The sequence below is a fragment of the Pseudophryne corroboree genome (genome assembly GCF_028390025.1).
Source record: "Pseudophryne corroboree isolate aPseCor3 chromosome 8 unlocalized genomic scaffold, aPseCor3.hap2 SUPER_8_unloc_3, whole genome shotgun sequence".
Lineage (NCBI taxonomy): Eukaryota > Metazoa > Chordata > Amphibia > Anura > Myobatrachidae > Pseudophryne > Pseudophryne corroboree.
The window spans coordinates 57,788-80,924 of record NW_026967621.1 but is presented as its reverse complement, the minus strand read 5'-3'; the positions used below and the strand labels follow the sequence as shown (position 1 = coordinate 80,924).

The following is a 23,137-nucleotide window of genomic DNA, read 5'->3' as shown; positions in this document are numbered from 1 at the left end:
TCCCAATCCGCCCCTGGATAATACTGAGAGATGCCGGATGATCAGGCACCTGGCTGCTGTTTGCATAAAGTGCTACTGACATCAGGAATTCCTGGAAAACTTAGCATAACACGTTACAGAGGGGATGTCTCATATACTACTGAATGGTAACTTGAAAATGTGAATTTATTCCGATAGGTCGACTTTTAATCAATAATATTTCCAGCGTACAGAGACGAGTTTATAGATATTTTTTAGACATAATCTTGGTTTGTTCTGTGGTCACAGCTGAATTTCCTCTTTTTCTTTGGTCAATAAAGCACTCCTTCTGTTTCCTCTCTTCCCTCCCTCTACTGCTGTCTGAGATTCACATTCACACTACTGTGTGGCTGCTGCACTCATTCCGGCTAGCAAGATGGAAAATGAGGTCTTTTTGTCCTTCGTGTTCTACAGTACTCTCCTGATCCTGAAAATGTACATCTTGGCTAGAATCACGGGCCAGATCCGGCTGCAGAATAAAGTAAGTGGCACATTATTTTTCATGATCCAAATGTAGTGTCGTGTGTCTGTGGTGAGGCAGGTAACTGAGAACCGCTTCATCGCAAGGGGCAGTGTCGGACTGGGGCATGTAGGGCCCACCGGGGGAATGCAGTGGTAGGGGCCCATGTTTAGGGGTGTGGTCAGTCTGCAGAGGGGGTGTGGCCTGCCACCTCATTGGTTTGACTAACCATTAGAGAGTACAATGTCTGGGCCCCTTCATAAATATATACAGTAAATTCAGCTGCTGCATGCATGATAATGTACCAGATTAATAACAGCAATGCACTGTAGAAAATACACCATAGTCCAGTATAAGGTAACGTGTATAATGTATAATTCAAGTGCACAGTCTGGAACCTGATCCTTAGAGCAGGCAGAGGGCCCACCAGTGGTTTCCCATGTACCCCGACGGGCCAGTCCAAGCCTGGCAAGGGGTTAAACTTTCTCTGAAAAGTTTATAACCCTTGTAATTCCGCCAGGGCTGACACTGAAGCCAGGAGTGCACAGTTCTAGTTGAACAGCTCAGTCCCAGGAGATAAAACATTCCCTACTGTGGCTGTCTTTCTTATGGTAAAGATAAAAGTAACATAATGCTATTAGCATCTCATCGGGCCTCCCGGGGTGGCCTGCACACTCCACAAAGGGCTTCAGACTGCGATCGCTGCCGCTGCAGTGATCCAGTCTGAATTACCCCCATAGCAGTAGCGGAACTACCACCAGTGCAGGCGGTGCCATGCACTGGGGCCCGCCACTGTCCAGGGGCCCAAAGCCAGAGCGGCATGTAATGAGTCAAACTGACTCATTACATGCCGCCTGGCTGTCGCTGTGTGCCGCCGCCGCCGAGTAGAGGGGCGCACTGATTATGAGGGGGGGTGAAGGAGGAGGAGGGAGGTGAAGGAGGGAGCCGCAGCAGCGCTTTGTAATTGGTGGAGGTGCTGCTGCTGTCCCTCTCCTTCACCATAGGCTGCCCTCCGCCGCTGTGAATGCTGGGATGCGCTTCCCAACATTCACAGCGGCGGAGGGCAGCCTATGGTGAAGGAGAGAACCAGCAGCAGCAGTGCCTCCACCAATTACACGGTGCTGCTGTGGCTCCCGAGTCCCCCTCCCTCCTCCTCCGCCTTCTTCTCCCTGGCTGCCCTGGATGTGCCAGAAGCTGCACGAGGAGCCTGAGCCAGCGGGAACAGTAAGTATGTCTATTCTATTGACAATGCTAAATTCCTTTGTCGTATAAACAACCCTTTATGAAGCTAAGAACACTGTACGCTGTTTACTTAAGAAGTACCGTACGGGTACGCTGGTTGCGTAACGATCGCTCAGCCGTAGGCGAGACGCTCAAGCGTCACGTTCGCTCACGGCCCAGCGATCACAGGACAGCACGTTAAATGGCTTTTGACTAACGTAATGATTCGCTATGGCGTAGCAGACGCTCGAGACCACGAGGAGATCACCAGCGGCGCAGACGCTCACAACGCTATACCTTTATGTCTAAACCTTCTATCAATGAAATACACAGAATACCTTAATGTGAATACAGGGTGTAAGTGCAACCTTGTGTAACCTGACTAACTACAAAGCTGCTTGAGCGTCACCGACGCTCAAGTGAACACTTAACACTATAGAAAATACACAGATACTGGTTTAGGTTCCAAAGCCTATTAACTGTATTATATCTAATATACTTGTAAAAGGGGATAACAGTACAAATGATACACTACAATATAACAGAGACTTCCTAACCACAGAACTAAACAATAAATACAAAAAGACAATACTACTCTGACCTAAATGCAATACAATACAATACTATCTACTATGAGAGATATAAGAGAAAAGAGGAGAGAGAGAGAGAGAGAGAGAGAGAGAGAGAGAGAGAGAGAGAGACGGAGAGAGATGGAGAGAAATTGGCTCACAGAAAGACAATGATTACGGAGAGAAACTTACGCACAAAGGGTATGATCGCCTGCGCCTCGATATCAAGCTCCCGGCTATCAGCAGATAACCGTTGATGAGAGTGAGTGCAGTTGGATATGGTCGGCCTGCCTATTTATGCCCCACACACAATGCAATCTCATAGTCCCTACAATCCCATTGTTCATTGGCCGAAGGAATTCGGCCCTGCATCATAACAAAAGGTCATAAGTTGATTCATATCAGTGGCCCTGGTTATGCAAAATAATGGGTGATGACTAACACATTCCTGTCTTCTGGAGAGCGATTGTTTGGCGAATACAAAACAGAATCCTGTCTGGGTTTTGTTCTATATTCATGATGTCCACTTTCAGTTGAGACAATGACATCTCAGCCCTCATTCTCCTGTATACAAATCCAGCCCCATTTGTAAACACAGGTGTTGGCCCTCCTTATTGAGTCTCAAAAGCTCAGTGTAATTAAAGGCTATTGTACTCCGTCTGCGGGAAAGATACTGATTTGGAGTACAATTGATCTTCAATTACTATTCCTGTGTTTACCTTATGCATGTGTAGATATGAGGCCCTCTTAACATGCAAACTATTGTTTGGGGGATCTCTGAGGTCAAAGAGACATTTGAGACCTACTGATGCCTGTCTCCAACTGTTCAGATGCATGACTAAGTAAGAACAAATAATAATAAATAAATGGACATAACTTCTTATGTCCATAACTATTCGCACGAGCAATTAATACGCTCCAAACCAACACCGGAATATTGCTAATTAAATACTCTTCCGATGGGTACCAAACACTGCTGTATGATTCCTGTTAGACCCTTCGTACGATGCAAAGAGGGATTCCTCAGCTCAGGGACATTCTATTTTAACCAAACTTTCAGAATCTATCAAAGGGACCATGATCTATAAACTACATTAATTGTGAACAGTTGTAACGAATGGGTCGCACGCTACGACTACGTAAACTCTACCGTAAATACGCATACCGCGCCTGCGAGTACACGCTATTGCGGGTATGCGCCTCCACGGGAGAGCGCACGCACGCGCAGCACGGACCAGTGTGCGGTGCAAATATGGCAACGTGCATAGAGACATTTTTCTGACTTCGACAGTCCACCCTTTGGCAGTCAATAATAACTGCCACAAAACGTTTAAGGAGAAAAATGTAAGTCAGGGGTTAATTGATTTCCATGGTGGGGTAAGGAAGAAGAGAGGAGTAGGTGTGAAAAGGGTATGACCTAGTGAGAAAGTAGAAGCATGTGTGTATGAGTCCATGTTTGGAGGGTCATGTATCATCGTGCCGTACGTGTGGTAAATCAAGCTTCGAGGTATTGCGAAGTATACATTTGAATTCCTTCTTATCCCGTACTAAGGGTCTGTGGATGGGCTGTCAAACTCTACCGAGCTCATTTCGGCTGTGGTTGCAACAAAATGGGGATGCACATTTTAGTTGATGATACATGAATGGGGGAGGTATGTGGTTGCTGATATCTGTGCCTGTATTCCCTATCGTCTATGTGTGTTATTACCTGAGGGTTGTAGAGATGAAGATAAAGAACACTTATGGAAAATGCAATGATATTCTATGTCAGGGAAATGTACATCTGTCGTCGAAGTTGTGTTCGGTATCTGTTGAGAGTCGTCTTCTTTGCGCTGTATTGCTCCTTAGGCATGAGCAAATAGCTTTGTCTGAGCCATCAGATTTACAAAAAAAATGTTGGGCTAGCGTGAGTTTAAAAGTACTAGGGAAACTGGGGATCCATGGCAAAGTTCATCAAGTGTCCATATCATAGGTTGTCAAAACTTCATCTTTGGTGCTTGTCTGTTGTCTGTATAGCGTCTCGTCAACTTCCACGTCCAAGGGGGTCTTTGCATCTTGGAGAAAAGCAGAAAAACAGGTGAAAGAAACGGACCGTATAATCGCATTTTCATCACATTCTGGTTTCTATCATTGGGTCATAAATCAAATCCAGGTTAATTACAGTTTCCTCACTCCTCAAGCTCATCACTTTTGTACTTTGTTTGCACCTCATTAAAGCCTGCCCGCATCTAAATATCAATCCAATCGATATAACGACACCCAAGATACATAGTAGAACTTTCCAACATCCATTATGACTCCTTGAGCCCATTCTCCCAAACCGGAGAACCAATTTCGCGGGTTCAACCATGACACCCAACCAGTCAGCTCATTACCTACAGTAGCAAGGGTGAGATTGTGTTTTCGACGAAATTCCCACTTCAATTGGAGAATATCATCCATCTTTTGGTCTATGACCTCTACCGGATCCTCGGTGCTATTTGTGATATACGTGCAACACTTTATGCCGTACTGTGTTGCCAATGTAACACAATATCCGCCTGTTACTGCTGTAAGATAATTAAGAACCATTCTATGCTGAACTAGTTCTGTTTTGTAAGCTTGAAGTTCTCTTCCAGTGTATCTAAACGTGTCATCATACATTTCAGTGATATTATCTAACAAATTGGCGAGTGCGGGAATGTACCTATAATTCATCACTCCTCGAGCGGTACGAGTGAAATCTAACGCTACCAGAACCTGAATCCCGGTGGATTCATGGATAAGATCGGAGGCCGGATGCTCTAACCTTTCTGACAGTTGTCTTTTAACTCGGTGCTCGTAATGAGTGTGAGTATAAGGAGCTTGGGCACCACGGTGTATGTCCTTCATTTTGTCATGTGTAACAGTCATCACTTCAGGCAATACTTTTCCAATATAACACAATCCTTCAGAGTTTGGGGCAAGCCACTTGTACGCCTTTCTCCCGCATATGAAATATGCATCATCGGGGAGAACATATGGGACGGAGAAGGACATGACCATGTTACAAACCTTCCAGGTGAAATCTCCTGACCCTAATTCTTCCATCTGCCTAATGCACGTATCAGTTTGTATGATATGTGCACAGTATCCTGGTGATACCTCTCCAACTCTAGTAATCCTATTTCCTAAGGTATATCGATACCGGAAAGATTTTCCTCTAGTGGCTATGTGGCGTACAAGTTCTGTATCTGTAGGCATTCTATCTGCTCTATGTGAAAAGGTCATGGTAAGGTTGCTCCATGACACTTCCCAATTTCCCGGCCTTCTGGGATTGGAGATATTAAAACATAAGAGGGACCTATCCACATGGTATTGGTGGAGCTTCAAACTAGGAGGGCTGGAGATGTTAAACCTCCGGTCCACCGGTCTCCCACCACTTAACTCAAGTACCTCCCCTACCGTTAAAGGAAATGGTACTAGCCCTGATTTGCTATGCCCTTGAGGTACTTGAGAACATACCCAACAATCTGTCTCATTTAACACGCTACCCACTAAGGAGTGATAGTCACTCAATGGATGCCGGTCCATATGGTTATTAAAACTGGATTGGCATTATTGTTACCGAGCCTACAGATACAGTTTTCTTTTTGAACTAACAATCCTTCAAAGAAAATGTTTACAGATAACATGGTTGTTAGATCGTGCCCGGTACTCGCCTTTGCTTGGTGATTGAGTTGCTATTGGAAATTTACACCTCCGTCTCAGTCATCAGGACCTTTCTGGATCCTTTCTCGACCTCACTGGTACTCTCACCGAAACAGACTGCTCTGGTCAACATCATGGTTAACGGAAAAATCCATATCACAGTCTCTTGGGGCAAGTCCATCTTACAGGAGGAGAAAAGAAGAAATTTGTAAATGGGGTATAAGAAAATCAGTTTGAGGGGGAGAGAACTCGTTACGATAATAAGTTCTCTCGTCTTGTTGTTCTTGTTCTGCTGTCCTCTCAAAGGTGTTGTCTCTCAGTCTTCAAAAACGATCATTCTGGTGATGCAATATTCCTTCCTAACCGACGATCTTTCTGTAAGGAGCAAAAATCTGGCATTACCATTGGTCCAACTGAAGGGTGACATAGCATCTTTAAACCATGGAAACATGAGTGAGAAGAGAGAGAAAATAAAAAAACAAAAGAGATAGAGAACAATTCATGTGCATATATACATTACATAACTCGACAATAACCATCAATAAGAAAAGAGAAACAAAGCATTTTTAAACATTGTAAGAAAACATTGTTAGCATTAGAAAAACATTGTCAGACTTATTAGGCTGTCATATCTATGTGTCTAATGGTCTCCCTGAGCAGTCCCTTCCCACCAGCACCTGCATTACTCCACTGTCTGTATCTGGCCAGAAATACATTGTGGCGGAGGTCATGCTGGGGTTTGGTAGACTTCTGCAAGGACCAAGTGGATATGCAATGTGTGAATTCTTACCACTACTAGTCAGAGATGGGGATAGAGAGAGGGAGAGAAAAACATTTTTCACAAATACATTTACAACTTTTCACCTGGTCATTCCTGTGTCTTTAGTGAATGACCTCCCACTTCATTAACCGTTACTTCAGGCTTGCCTCCATTCCTAATAATCACCTTTCCTGCCTATGTGATCCTTGATTATAATGGTGTGTATTGTAATTTTGCTCATTTCTTGGTCTAGGGGGTCTAACTTTATGTGGGTTATTACAGTTGCTAGCACAATGCCCTTCTCTCCTACACTGATAACAAATCCTGGGCTTCCTCCATGTGCCAATGGCCTGGGGTTTTGGTTGATTTGATGCCTCCTCAAACGCTTGGATGCTCATCACCATCAACCGCTTTCCCTGTACCTACCTGATTCCTTGGATACCATGATTATGTCGTTGTCTAGGGAGTTGATATACCTTCTGTGAATCTTTGATCATACAGTTAGATCTTTCCTAGGATCTGGGTAATCAGACATGATTGATCTCAATTCTGTCCGGGACCAGGGATGGCGCATTGCACTGTCCTTGACGGGAATGGTTCCCTGATCGTCAGTCTTCCCATTGGGGACTGTGATCACCCTGACAGGACTAAACTCAATTACATCACCTTGTTTTGGTCTTATATTATGGGGTACATTTGTTTGTGCGTGATATAATACATTGTACGTACCTGTGGACACGACCTCACCTGACCCTCCGTTAGGGGGTTTGATTATTGCCTTTACCAATTTGGTCGTGTCCACCTGGATGTCTTGTAGGATGGCTTCTGGAAGAGGTGCCGACATCGTTCTGGGCTCACTTTCTTGTTTGTATTCCTGAGGGAGGTTTGACATGGGGTGCAGCTTGCACAGGTTAATAGTTGTACATTCAACAGTATTACAATAATCCTTGTTACATTTATTACACTTATTCTTATAATCTATATTACAGTTGCTAAGAGCGTTTTTATTGTTCACCCTTGTGTCTTTCTCTCCGCAATCAACCCCTCTCCCGATGCCACTGTCTCTCCTCTCAAGATAAGAGTCAGAAAAGTCAATAGACTCTTTTTGTAATTCACTTTCCTGTTGCCATAACTGTAAATATTCATAATGTTTATTTTGTCTCTTCGTTGGTTCAATGAGACTTATCCTCCTCCTTAAATTTTGTAACACTACTGGACTGAAGCTACCTATTCTTGGGAATTTGTCCCTGTCTTGTACAGTCATTCTCTCCCATTCATCACATAAAACCTCTGTGTGACTACCGTATTTTTCACACATTACATATCGTGCCGACCCAACTGGTCGGTTCTCTGAATCAACCCGAACCGAGGTTGATCGCCCCCTACCTGAACAAATGGCCCCCATAATCTGCAGGCGTTGCTTATTCCTCCTTGGATCTTTATCTCAAGGTTTTCAGCGAACCCTTACAAACAAACCAAGATGTCCTTGGGCAGGCCGGCGGTGGTGGTTTATCAAGTACCCCACTTACTTCTCGCCCACGTTGGCCTGTGCTGCAATCACTGTAACCAGAGCTGCTGTACCCAACCCAGGGCCCCTGTGAACCTTTATTTACTGGGGCGCGTTCCCCAGCAAGTATCGGTTGTTGGATAGTTCCTGAGTGACCAGCGAACTTCCCTTCCAAAAATAAAAAATTACACAAATCACGTCAGAATGTACAAATAGCGTTTGTGACCACTTTACTCTAATGGTATTAGGTCAGATTACTAACTACTGCACACAATTACGTGCGGTCCAATCGTTCAGTACACGAGCACTACTTGTCATGTACTGAAAGATCAATGGAATCGATGTTTCCGGCCGCGATTCCTTCAGCAAGAGCTTATGGCCTATATGGGTTCTGCACCAACACCCCAGGCGTTGTGCCACTGGACTTTTATAGCGGACCTCTTTGTCTATTTTACCTGTTACCTTATGACCTCCTGGTCTGTTACCTTATGACCTCCTGGTCTGTTACCTTATGACCTCCTGGTCTGTTACCTTATGGTCCGCTATACTCTAATGCTCAAATATTATTTAACCAGGGATGCCTCCCTAGCCACCGTATATGTCACTTACACGTATGTCCCTTGACGAGTACCCGGCTTTCCTTTTGGTTCCACCTTACAGTTATATAAACTTTTGTATACAAAACACACTCACTCAACACATGTACACTTTTGTTTCTATATCTATTTCTGCGCAGAAATTTGTCTTTAGCCCAACAGTGTTACCAATTAGGAGCAGGATCTGTTAAACTAAATTTCAGATTCTCCAAAAATAGACTTGCGTTATTTTCCGCGTCGCGTTATCTACCGCTGTGCGTTACTTATCGCCTTTGCGTTACTTCACTTTATCACAACTTGAGCTACGTGGGCGTAACCGGACGCTACGTTGCGTAATGTACGCTGTGTGCGTCTGCCTTTTGGATTGCGTACGCTAGTCTTTGTTAGCGACACGTGTACGCAATGCAAAGGATCCACCGTAACACAATATATACTTTTATCAATGTAAATGATCCCTGATCATCTACCGCAATCCACACTGACTGCCTTGTCTCCTAGACAAACCGTGTGTTGTTCTATACTTTAACTATTACCTCTACTATGAAATAACAGCAAATCTCCTTTAGCACTTTCTATCAACTATAAAATTGGCAAACAGGAATAGTGATATACGAAAATGAAACAGAAATGCAGATATATGCGTGCGTACGCAAGACAAAAGAAAAATAAACAGTTTTAAAAAGACACAAGCGTTTTGTTCTTACTTCCGGTTACCGGATTCCTTCAGCACTCTTTATCTAAGCGAAGCAGACGCTTATCCCGCCAGCACTATGAGACAATCTCCCACCCTTTGCTGGGGGATAATGTCTGCTGATCTACCTAGTGCAGATGTGAGAAGTATAGGACGAGTTCCCAATTGACAATGCTAAATTCCTTTGTCGTATAAACAACCCTTTATGAAGCTAAGAACACTGTACGCTGTTTACTTAAGAAGTACCGTACGGGTACGCTGGTTGCGTAACGATCGCTCAGCCGTAGGCGAGACGCTCAAGCGTCACGTTCGCTCACGGCCCAGCGATCACAGGACAGCACGTTAAATGGCTTTTGACTAACGTAATGATTCGCTATGGCGTAGCAGACGCTCGAGACCACGAGGAGATCACCAGCGGCGCAGACGCTCACAACGCTATACCTTTATGTCTAAACCTTCTATCAATGAAATACACAGAATACCTTAATGTGAATACAGGGTGTAAGTGCAACCTTGTGTAACCTGACTAACTACAAAGCTGCTTGAGCGTCACCGACGCTCAAGTGAACACTTAACACTATAGAAAATACACAGATACTGGTTTAGGTTCCAAAGCCTATTAACTGTATTATATCTAATATACTTGTAAAAGGGGATAACAGTACAAATGATACACTACAATATAACAGAGACTTCCTAACCACAGAACTAAACAATAAATACAAAAAGACAATACTACTCTGACCTAAATGCAATACAATACAATACTATCTACTATGAGAGATATAAGAGAAAAGAGGAGAGAGAGAGAGAGAGAGAGAGAGACGGAGAGAGATGGAGAGAAATTGGCTCACAGAAAGACAATGATTACGGAGAGAAACTTACGCACAAAGGGTATGATCGCCTGCGCCTCGATATCAAGCTCCCGGCTATCAGCAGATAACCGTTGATGAGAGTGAGTGCAGTTGGATATGGTCGGCCTGCCTATTTATGCCCCACACACAATGCAATCTCATAGTCCCTACAATCCCATTGTTCATTGGCCGAAGGAATTCGGCCCTGCATCATAACAAAAGGTCATAAGTTGATTCATATCAGTGGCCCTGGTTATGCAAAATAATGGGTGATGACTAACACATTCCTGTCTTCTGGAGAGCGATTGTTTGGCGAATACAAAACAGAATCCTGTCTGGGTTTTGTTCTATATTCATGATGTCCACTTTCAGTTGAGACAATGACATCTCAGCCCTCATTCTCCTGTATACAAATCCAGCCCCATTTGTAAACACAGGTGTTGGCCCTCCTTATTGAGTCTCAAAAGCTCAGTGTAATTAAAGGCTATTGTACTCCGTCTGCGGGAAAGATACTGATTTGGAGTACAATTGATCTTCAATTACTATTCCTGTGTTTACCTTATGCATGTGTAGATATGAGGCCCTCTTAACATGCAAACTATTGTTTGGGGGATCTCTGAGGTCAAAGAGACATTTGAGACCTACTGATGCCTGTCTCCAACTGTTCAGATGCATGACTAAGTAAGAACAAATAATAATAAATAAATGGACATAACTTCTTATGTCCATAACTATTCGCACGAGCAATTAATACGCTCCAAACCAACACCGGAATATTGCTAATTAAATACTCTTCCGATGGGTACCAAACACTGCTGTATGATTCCTGTTAGACCCTTCGTACGATGCAAAGAGGGATTCCTCAGCTCAGGGACATTCTATTTTAACCAAACTTTCAGAATCTATCAAAGGGACCATGATCTATAAACTACATTAATTGTGAACAGTTGTAACGAATGGGTCGCACGCTACGACTACGTAAACTCTACCGTAAATACGCATACCGCGCCTGCGAGTACACGCTATTGCGGGTATGCGCCTCCACGGGAGAGCGCACGCACGCGCAGCACGGACCAGTGTGCGGTGCAAATATGGCAACGTGCATAGAGACATTTTTCTGACTTCGACACTATCTATCTATCTATCTATCTATCTATCTATCTATCTATCTATCCTGCCTTAATATGTAAAAAGTGGGGACTGTCTGCCGTAATGTGTAAAAAAGCGGGACGCTGTCTGCCGAAATGTGTTAAAAAGGAGACGCTGTCTGATGTAATGTGTAAAAAAGGGGGATGCAGTCTGGCGTAATGTGTAAAAAAGGGGACGCTGTCTGCCGTAGTGTGTGAAAAAGGGGACGCTGTCTGTCGTAATGTGGAAAAACGGAGACGCTGGGGTAAATTTACTAAGCTCCCGATTTTGACCGAGATGCCGTTTTTTCATCAAAGTGTCATCTCGGTAATTTACTAAGCAATAATCACGGCAGTGATGAGGGCATTCGTAATATTTTGAAGTCCTAGGAAAAAAATCACAAATGAATACACCATCGGTCAAAACGCGGCTGTTTAAGTATGAATCTCGGTCATTTACTAAGAAGTGCAAAGCAAAAAAAAAAAAAACACTGCCGTGAAAAATTACAACAACCAATGGTGGGAACTTTCTGCTCAGCGGTGACGTCACTTTAGGTCAACCGCAGGGCAGAAAGTTCCCAGCATTGGTTACAATGTAGCGCATAGGCGCTACATTGTAACACTGCCGTGTGCCGCCTGTCATTCAGTACAGGAGCACACATCCGATCAGGAGAGTGCTACAACGTGGCGCTCCCTGATTGGCTGAAGAAACCCACTTAGACAGAAGTCAGAGTGGGTTTCTGGCAGTCGGGAAAAGGGGATCCATGTGCAAACATGGGTCCCCTTTTAGTGCATGGCTCGGGTGTCCAGTTTTTTGTTTTCAACAAGTACGTGGATTACAAAGGATTTCTCCGAGGACCCTGGGCCCCTGGATCTCGTGAGTATAATTTCTTCAACAGGTACCCCTTGGATTCTACTGGAGAAGAGGACCGACCTGCGTGGGAACATAAGGTAAGTATGTATGTATGTATGTGTGTATGTATGTAATAAAATTATACTTTCACGGTGTGTGTGTCTTGTGTTTTTTTGGGTATTTTTTTAGTAGTAGTACTACAGGTACCAGCGGGCCCGTTTTTCCGCCGCATGCTGGTACTTGTGGTTCTCCAAGTACCAGCATGCGGGGGAGGCTTGCTGGGACTTGTAGTACTGCTACTAAAAACAATATCTTTTCTTTTACACAAAAGGCTATCAGCCCCCCCATCCGCAGCCCATTGGATGGGGGGGGGGGACAGCCTCGGGCTTCACCCCTGGCCCTTGGGTGGCTGGGGGGGGGGACCCCTTGATTGAAGGGGTCCCCACTCCCCCAGGGTACCCCGGCCAGGGGTGACTAGTTGGATATTTGATGCCACGGCCTCAGGGCACTATATAAAAGTGACCCCCGGCTGTGGCATTATCTGTCCAGCTAGTGGAGCCCGGTGCTGGTTTTAAAAATACGGGGGACCCCTACTCTTTTTGTCCCCCGTATTTTTGGAACCAGGACCAGGCGCAGAGCCCGATGCTGGTTGCTTAAATATGGGGGAACCCCTGTCATTTTTTTCCCCATATTTCTGCAACCAGGATCGGCTCAAAGAGCCCGAGGCTGGTTATGCTTAGGAGGGGGGACCCCACGCATTTTTTTTTAAAGATTTTACATTGTTTAATTTAAAAAAAAAAAAAAAATGAACCCCAGCACGGATCACACAGATCCGGCCGAGATTCATTGTAAAAAAGTCGGCAGTGTTTTGCTAATCACTGCCGTAAAAATTTAAAAAAAAACACGAATGACATCGACATCGGAACAAAAGAAATACCCGAATACGACAGCTTAGTAAATCCATCGTAATCAATTCAAAAAGTTGCAGTTTTACACTTTCGATGTCATTCGTGATTGAACTTTGACCTGAAATGGGAAAATACGAATGTTAGTAAATTTACCCCGCTGTCTGCTGTAATGTGGAAAAAAGGGGACGCTGTCTGCTGTAATGTGGAAAAAAGGGGACGCTGTCTGCCATAATGTGGAAAAAAGGGGACGCTGTCTGCCGTAATGTGGAAAAGGTTGACGCTGTCTGCCGCAATGTGTAAAAAGGGGAATCTATCTGCCATAAGGTGTAAAAGGGGCTCTACCTGGTGTAGGGGTGCTACCGTGCGGTGTAATTTGAATAATGGAGGCTACTGTGCACTGTTATATGAATTGGTATTATTTTGTGGCCACACCCCTTCCCCACGAAGCCACACCCCTATTTTTTTGCGCGCGCCTAAGGTGTGCACTGCTCCTGTTTTACATGTAGTAGGGGGCTCTGATGCCATTTCTTGCCTGCGGTGTCCAGACCAAACCCCACCACCGTTCCACCCCTTCCCGCCCAGCGATCGACTCTGCCTGTCAATCAGGCAGAGGCGATCACATCCCTGCTATGGCCTTCGGCCGTCTGGCGTGCGCCGGTGCACTACGGCGCTGGCGCATGTGCAGTAAGGACCCGTTTGCTCTGTTGCGTTAAAACGCAGCAAGCGATTGGGTCAGAATGACCCCCTTTATCTGTAAATGATATCACTGACTTACCAGATGTAAATGCAGAAGGCCAGCATTACCACCAATGAGAAGAAGTAGAAACATGTAGCTGCAATCAGCAATCCTGCAAGAAAGAAACAGGTTCTGTGAATAAGCGTCATGTCATTTACAGCTGTGTTACACATAGATCAATTCCTTATGGGCATAAGCGCAATACTAGACAAATGATGCCCCAATGTCACCCAGCTGCTGCCAGCGGAAGATGTCACTGATCCCTATTACTAACACATAGCACATATATGTCTGACTTTCATCACTGTTAGTTACCTGTGTCTGTAGGAACATAAGGGTCTGCTGTCCCCTGGACACCGGCATGGTCTGCGGAGACACCTACATGTGTGGCTGATGTAAGGCCACGGAGAGAATAGAGAAGATTAGCAATGTGTAGGAAGATGGCACTTACCTTCAGTTGCACAATAGGTGCTCCCTGACCTGCTGTAATAATGAGAAATATCATCAAAAATGTCTGTAAGTATGAGAACATTTCTGCACGTCTTTCTCTGACAAAAACTACCTATCGAAAGCAGAGGCGTAACTAAGGGGGGTCGAGCAGGGTATGTGCCCTGGGCACTGTGGCAGGCCCAGCAGAAGGGGGTGCCACTGGCCAGGGCATTGTACCTGCTCGTCCGCCTCCATCAATGCATACCTCCCAACATGACCCTCTCCAGGAGGGACAGAATGCTCTGCTTCTGGACTTCCCTCTTACTTTATGATTGCCATCCCCTGTAGTGAAACACCTTTCTTATCCACTAACCTGTTCAAAACAGGTGCTGGCAATCATACATGAAGAGAAAAATCCAGAAGCAGAGCATTGTGTCCCTCCTGGAGAGGGTCATGTTGGGAGGTATGATCAATGTGCTGCTGATGCCGGGTGCCTGCTCTGCAAGGACGTGCGGTGAGCTAAGCAGCAGAAGCAGAGAGTAACCTGCTGACAGTGGGGGTCAGAGGAGCATGTGCTGAGTCCTGATTGGTGGAACCCAGCACATGCTCATATGACCCGAGTAGGGGGCGGGGCAACAGCAGCATCTTCTACAGCTCTTCTCTTGGTAGATGCTAGAATCAAGTGGGCTAAGGGACCTTTTCCGTAAGGGGGAGGAGTTACTATGCAAGGGGGAGGAGCTAGGCCAGCGGGATAGTTCCTCTACTGTCCACGCCACCAACTATTACCTTTAGTAATCAGGCCCAAAGCGTGGCGAGCGAAGCGAGCCCGCGAGGGTGCTTTTCGGGTACCCTTTTCGTCTGTAGCTCCTCCCCCTGGTGACGTAGCTCCTCCCCTAGGTACGTCACAAGGTCCCTTCAGCCACTCCGATATAGAACCAACTCTCTTCTCTTGGGCCCTGGCTGGCAGCGTGGAAGAGGAGGGAGCAGCAGCTTGAGGCTACAAGTCATCAAGGTGAGGGCACAACTAATGGGGGCAAAGCAACTGGGGGCACAACTACTGGGGCACATCTACAGGGGGCACAACTACTGGGGCACATCTACAGGGGGCACAACTACTAGGGGGCACAACTACTGGGGGCAAATCTGGGGGCACAGCTACTCTGAGCATGACTGTGGCCACGCCCCTCCCATATGAAGCCACGCCCCTATTATTATTTTTGCACGCACTAACTGTTCTGCTGCGGGGGGGTGGGCAGTGGAAACTTTCGCACTGGGCGTCACAAGGTGTAGAACCGGCCCTGGTGTGTGTGTGTGTGTGTGTGTGTGTGTGTGTGTGTGTGTGTGTGTGTGTGTGACCGCGACCCTGACTGTATACGTGTCCATGTCCCTCTCCCCCCACCAGTGTGTGTCTCCATGCCCCCTAACTCCCAACAGTGTGTGTCTCCATATCCCTGTCCCCCCACCAGTGTGTCTCCATATCCCTCTCCCCCCACCAGTGTGTCTCCATAGCCCTCTCTCCCCACCAGGGTGTGTCTCCATGCCCCCTACCCCTCATCAGCAGTGTGTCTCCATGCCCCCTACCCCTCATCAGCTGTGTGTCTCCATGCCCCTCCCCTCATCAGCAGTGTGTCTCCATGCCCCCCACCCACTCCGTGTGTGTCTCCATATCCTCGTCCCCGATTAGCAGTGTGTGTCTCCATGCCTCTCTCCCCCCACCAGCAGTGTGTGTCTCCATGTCCCCCTACCCCTCATCAGCAGTGTGTCTCCATGCCCCCACCCCCTCCAGTGTGTGTCTCCATATCCCACTCCCCTATTAGCAGTGTGTGTCTCCATGCCTCCCTACCCCCATCAGCAGTGTGTGTCTCCATATCCCTGTCTCCCACCAGTGGCACCATGCCCACCACCCCCTCCAGTGTGTGTCTCTATGCCCGACATCCCCCCACCAGTGTGTCTCCATGCCGCCCCCCCACCTCCACTGTGTGTCTCCATGCCTCCTCCACCACCACCAGTGTGAGTATCTCCATTCAACATCACAGGGGAGCCTGTCTACCACATTGTGGTGTTAGTTGCATATGTTAGTACATATGTGATTAGCAACGCTGTGGTAGGGGGCGAGGAGCAGCAATGTATTTTAATACATCCCACCCTCTCTGTCAGAATGCCAGCATAGGGCGCTCAGGTGCGATCTCCCTAACAGCAGCAGCATGGGCTCCCAGCGCATGGGACACACACAGAGACGCAGAGTGCGATGGCGTGTGCTGAATGACGACGCAGGGGGAGGTGATGGTGTGCTGAATGACGACGCAGGGGGAGGTGATGGTGTGCTGAATGATGATGCAGGGGGAGGTGATGGTGTGCTGAATGACGACGCAATGGGAGGTGATGGTGTGCTGAATGACGACGCAGGGGGAGGTGATGGTGTGCTGAATGATGATGCAGGGGGAGGTGATGGTGTGCTGAATGACGACGCAGGGGGAGGTGATGGTGTGCTGAATGATGACGCAGGGGGAGGTGATGGTGTGCTGAATGATGACGCAGGGGGAGGTGATGGTGTGCTGAATGATGACGCAGGGGGAGGTGATGGTGTGCTGAATGATTACGCAGGGGGAGGTGATGGTGTGCTGAATGATGACGCAGGGGGAGGTGGTGGTGTGCTGAATGATGACGCAGGGGGAGGTGACGGTGTGCTGAATGATGATGCAGGGGGAGGTGATGGTGTGCTGAATGATGATGCAGGGGGAGGTGACGGTGTGCTGAATGATGATGCAGGGGGAGGTGATATTGTGCTGAATGATGATGCAGGGGGAGGTGATGGTGTGCTGAATGATGACGCAGGGGGAATTGATGGTGTGCTGAATGATGACGCAGGGGGAGGTGATGGTGTGCTGAATGACGACGCAGAGGGAGGTGATGGTGTGCTGAATGACGACGCAGGGGGAGGTGATGGTGTGCTGAATGATGACGCAGGGGGAGGTGATGGTGTGCTGAATGATGATGATGCAGGGGGAGGTGATGGTGTGCTGAATGATGACGCAGGGGGAGGTGATGGTGTGCTGAATGATGACGCAGGGGGAGGTGATGGTGTGCTGAATGATGATGCAGGGGGAGGTGATGGTGTGCTGAATGATGATGCAGGGGGAGGTGATGGTGTGCTGAATGACGATGCAGGGGGAGGTGATGGTGTGCTGAATGATGACGCAGGGGGAGGTGATGGTGTGCTGAATGATGATGCAGGGGGAGGTGATGGTGTGCTGAATGATGATGCAGGGGGAGGTGATGGTGTGCTGAATGATGACGCAGGGGGAGGTGATGGTGTGCTGAATGATGACGCAGGGGGAGGTGATGGTGTGCTGAATGATGACGCAGGGGGAGGTGATGGTGTGCTGAATGATGATGCAGGGGGAGGTAATGGTGTGCTGAATGATGACGCAGGGGGAGGTGATGGTGTGCTGAATGATGACGCAGGGGGAGGTGATGGTGTGCTGAATGATGATGCAGGGGGAGGTGATGGTGTGCTGAATGATGATGCAGGGGGAGGTGATGGTGTGCTGAATGATTACGCAGGGGGAGGTGATGGTGTGCTGAATGATGACGCAGGGGGAGGTGATGGTGTGCTGAATGATGATGCAGGGGGAGGTGACGGTGTGCTGAATGATGATGCAGGGGGAGGTGATATTGTGCTGAATGATGATGCAGGGGGAGGTGATGGTGTGCTGAATGATTACACAGGGGGAATTGATGGTGTGCTGAATGACGACGCAGGGGGAGGTGATGGTGTGCTGAATGATGATGCATGGGGAGGAGATGGTGTGCTGAATGATGATGCAGGGGGAGGTGACGGTGTGCTGAATGATGATGCAGGGGGAGGTGATATTGTGCTGAATGATGATGCAGGGGGAGGTGATGGTGTGCTGAATGATTACACAGGGGGAATTGATGGTGTGCTGAATGACGACGCAGGGGGAGGTGATGGTGTGCTGAATGATGATGCATGGGGAGGTGATGGTGTGCTGAATGATGATGCAGGGGGAGGTGATGGTGTGCTGAATGACGACGCAGGGGGAGGTGATGGTGTGCTGAATGATTACGCAGGGGGAATTGATGGTGTGCTGAATGATGACGCAGGGGGAGGTGATGGTGTGCTGAATGATGATGCAGGGGGAGGTGATGGTGTGCTGAATGATGATGCAGGGGGAGGTGACGGTGTGCTGAATGATGATGCAGGGGGAGGTGACGGTGTGCTGAATGATGATGCAGGGGGAGGTGACGGTGTGCTGAATGATGATGCAGGGGGAGGTGATATTGTGCTGAATGATGATGCAGGGGGAGATGATGGTGTGCTGAATGATGATGCAGGGGGAGGTGATGGTGTGCTGAATGACGACGCAGGGGAAGGTGATGGTGTGCTGAATGACGACGCAGGGGGAGGTGATGGTGTGCTGAATGATGACGCAGGGGGAGGTGATGGTGTGCTGAATGATGATGCAGGGGGAGGTAATGGTGTGCTGAATGATGACGCAGGGGGAGGTGATGGTGTGCTGAATGATGACGCAGGGGGAGGTGATGGTGTGCTGAATGATGATGCAGGGGGAGGTGATGGTGTGCTGAATGATGATGCAGGGGGAGGTGATGGTGTGCTGAATGATGATGCAGGGGGAGGTGACGGTGTGCTGAATGATGATGCAGGGGGAGGTGATATTGTGCTGAATGATGATGCAGGGGGAGGTGATGGTGTGCTGAATGATTACACAGGGGGAATTGATGGTGTGCTGAATGATGACGCAGGGGGAGGTGATGGTGTGCTGAATGATGATGCAGGGGGAGGTGATGGTGTGCTGAATAATGATGCAGGGGGAGGTGATGGTGTGCTGAATGATGATGTACGGGAGGTGATGGTGTGGCTGAGAAATGACACAAGAGAGATGATGGTGTGGCTGAGAGACGCTGGGGGCAGGGTGTGACACAGGGGGCAGGATGTGACACAGGGGGCAGGATGTGGTCTTGTTGAACCACTGTTGCATGATGCTGACCTTGTTAATATTCCTTCACATACAGGCATCTTCTGGATGATGGGATCTCCTACAAGAATACTGATTACCGACTGAAGACGCCGTCTGCCTCAGAGGATACAGTTCTTCAGAGGTTCCATATCATGAGAAACCATCATACAGGTACGCTGCATGTTGAATTGAAAAGAATGTTCCCAGTGGCACATGAAAAGGGTTGCGTGCCATGTTGCCACGCCCCATTTTCAGTGGCCACGCCCCTTCTGTTATGTGACCATGCCCATTTTTTTCCAGCACGCGCACACAATTTCTTTATAAGGCTTTTCATTTCTTTTTTGGGGGTGGCATTCTAAATTTTATCCCTGGGCTCCCAAAACCCTAGTTACGCCTCTGGTGAATAAATTCCATGCGCATGTGCGTGGTGTCTACTCTGTGGAGAGAGGGACTGGGGGCGGTGCCAGCAGCTCCCACAGTGACAAAACCAGGTGTGGCTCACGGGCACAGCATTTCCCACAAAGCCACACCCCATCATGAGGCCACGCCCCCAAGTGCAGTGGTGCAGATTTCAGTTTACAAGAACGCGGAAGGTAAGACAATGCAGACTTGTGTGTATCCCGCATTTACACCTCCTTATAACTGAAAAGATGGAACAGTGGAGAGGAAATGCGTGTAAATACAGGGTGAGCACAGTAGGTGTGGGTTCATGTAAATGTGGGTAAGGGTGGGTTCATGTAAATGTGGCTAAGGGTGGGTTCATGCAAATGCGGGTAAGGGTGGGTTCATGCAAATGCAGCTAAGGGTGGGTTCCTGCAAACGCGGCTAAGGTTGGTTCATGCAAATGCAGCTAAGGGTGGGTTCATGTAAATGCGGGTAAGGGTGGGTTCATGCAAATGCGGGTAAGGGTGGGTTCATGCAAATGCAGGTAAGGGTGGGTTCATGCAAATGAGGCTCTTGTATACCTGCAGAAAATAAGAATTTACTTACCGATAATTCTATTTCTCGTAGTCCGTAGTGGATGCTGGGCACTCCGTAAGGACCATGGGGAATAGCGGCTCCGCAGGAGACTGGGCACAAATAGAAAGCTTTAGGACTACCTGGTGTGCACTGGCTCCTCCCCCTATGACCCTCCTCCAGACCTCAGTTAGGATACTGTGCCCGGAAGAGCTGACACAATAAGGAAGGATTTTGAATCCCGGGTAAGACTCATACCAGCCACACCAATCACACCGTACAACTTGTGATATGAAACCCAGTTAACAGCATGACAACAGAGGAGCCTCTGAATAGATGGCTCACAACAATAACCCGATTTTTGTAACAATAACTATGTACAAGTATTGCAGACAATCCGCACTTGGGATGGGTGCCCAGCATCCACTACGGACTACGAGAAATAGAATTATCGGTAAGTAAATTCTTATTTTCTCTGACATCCTAGTGGATGCTGGGGAATCCGTAAGGACCATGGGGATTATACCAAAGCTCCCAAACGGGCGGGAGAGTGCGGATGACTCTGCAGCACCGAATGAGAGAACTCCAGGTCCTCCTCAGCCAGGGTATCAAATTTGTAGAATTTTGCAAACGTGTTTGCCCCTGACCAAGTAGCAGCTCGGCAAAGTTGTAAAGCCGAGACCCCTCGGGCAGCCGCCCAAGATGAGCCCACCTTCCTTGTGGAATGGGCTTTTACAGATTTAGGCTGCGGTAGTCCCACCGCAGAATGCGCCAGCTGAATAGTGCTATAAATCCAGCGCGCTATAGTCTGCTTAGAAGCAGGAGCACCCAGCTTGGTGGGTGCATACAGGATAAACAGCGAGTCAGTCTTTCTGACTCCAGCCGTCCTGGAAACATAAATTTTCAGGGCCCTGACTACGTCCAGCAACTTGGAATCCTCCAAGTCCCTAGTAGCCGCAGGCACCACAATAGGTTGGTTCAAGTGAAAAGCTGAGACCACCTTTGGGAGAAACTGAGGACGAGTCCTCAATTCTGCTCTATCCATATGGAAAATCAGATAAGGGCTTTTACAAGACAAAGCCGCCAATTCTGAAACCCGCCTGGCCGACGCCAGGGCCAACAGCATGACCACTTTCCACGTGAGATATTTTAAATCCACAGTCTTAAGTGGTTCGAACCAATGTGATTTCAAGAATGCCAAAACCACATTGGGATCGCAAGGTGCCACTGGGGGCACAAAAGGAGGCTGAATATGCAGTACTCCTTTGACAAAAGTCTGACCTTCAGGCAGTGAAGCCAGTTCTTTCTGGAAGAAAATCGACAGCGCCGAAATCTGTACCTTTATGGACCCCAATTTGAGGCCCAACGTCACCCCTGCTTGCAGGAAGTGCAGGAATCGACCCAGTTGAAATTCCTCCGTCGGGGCCTTCCTGGCCTCACACCAAGCAACATATTTTCGCCAAATGCGGTGATAATGTCTTGCGGTGACATCCTTCCTGGCTTTGATCAGGGTAGGGATGACTTCCTCCGGAATACCCTTTTCCTTCAGGATCCGGTGTTCAACCGCCATGCCGTCAAATGCAGCCGCGGTAAGTCTTGGAACAGACAGGGTCCCTGCTGCAGCAGGTCTTGTCTGAGCGGCAGAGGCCAAGGGTCCTCTGTAAGCATCTCTTGAAGTTCCGGGTACCAAGCTCTTCTTGGCCAATCCGGAACCACGAGTATGGTTTTCACTCCTCGCCTTCTTATTATTCTCAGTACCTTGGGTATGAGAGGTAGAGGAGGAAACACATAAACCGACTGGTATACCCATGATGTCACTAGAGCGTCCACCGCTATCGCCTGAGGGTCTCTTGACCGGGCGCAATATCTTTTTCAACTTCTTGTTGAGGCGGGACGCCATCATGTCTACCTGTGGTTTTTCCCACCGGTTGACCAGCATTTGGAAAACTTCTGGATGAAGTCCCCATTCTCCCGGGTGGAGGTCGTGCCTGCTGAGGAAGTCTGCTTCCCAGTTGTCCACTCCCGGAATGAACACTGCTGTCAGTGCTAACACACGATTCTCTGCCCATCGGAGAATCCTTGTGGCTTCTGCCATTGCCCTCCTGCTTCTTGTGCCGCCCTGTCTGTTTACATGGGCGACCGCCGTGATGTTGTCCGACTGGATCAGCACCGGCCGGTTCCGAAGCAGGGGTCTTGCCTGACTTAGGGCATTGTAAATAGCCCTTAGCTCCAGAATATTTATGTGAAGCGAAATCTCCTGATTTGACCACAGTCCTTGGAAATTTCTTCCCTGTGTGACTGCCCCCCAGCCCCGAAGGCTGGCATCCGTGGTTACCAGGACCCAGTCCTGTATTCCGAATCTGCGGCCCTCTAGTAGATGAGCCCTCTGCAGCCACCACAGCAGCGACACCCTGGTTCTTGCCGACAGGGTTATCCGCTGTTTCATCTGAAGATAGGACCCGGACCATTTGTCCAACCGGTCCCACTGGAAAGTCCTTGCGTGGAACCTTCCGAACGGAATGGCCTCGTACGAAGCTACCATTTTTCCCAGGACTCGTGTGCATTGATGTACCGACACTTGTCCCGGTTTTAGGATGTCTCTGACTAGAGATGACAACTCCTCGGCTTTTTCCACCGGAAGAAACTCTTTTCTGGTCTGTGTCCAGAATCATTCCCAGGAACAGAAGACGTGTCGTCGGGACCAGCTGTGACTTTGGAATATTGAGAATCCAGCCGTGCTGTTGTAGCAGTTCCCGAGAAAGTGCTACCCCCACTATTAACT

The 23,137-nt window shown here is 48.0% G+C and overlaps 1 long non-coding RNA gene across 2 annotated transcripts in view; it reads left to right on the top strand.

The window, feature by feature from the left end:
* The first annotated feature begins 304 nt into the window (after positions 1–304).
* Positions 305–23,137, top strand: part of LOC134987313 (uncharacterized) — a 31,992-nt gene continuing 9,159 nt past the window's right edge. Inside the window, exons 1-2 of one of the 2 annotated variants that reach the window (XR_010192984.1) lie at positions 305–499; positions 19,454–19,569. This is a non-coding gene — a long non-coding RNA (uncharacterized LOC134987313). The remainder of the gene's footprint in view (positions 500–19,453; positions 19,570–23,137) is intronic. The other variant, XR_010192983.1, reaches the window with a different exon arrangement.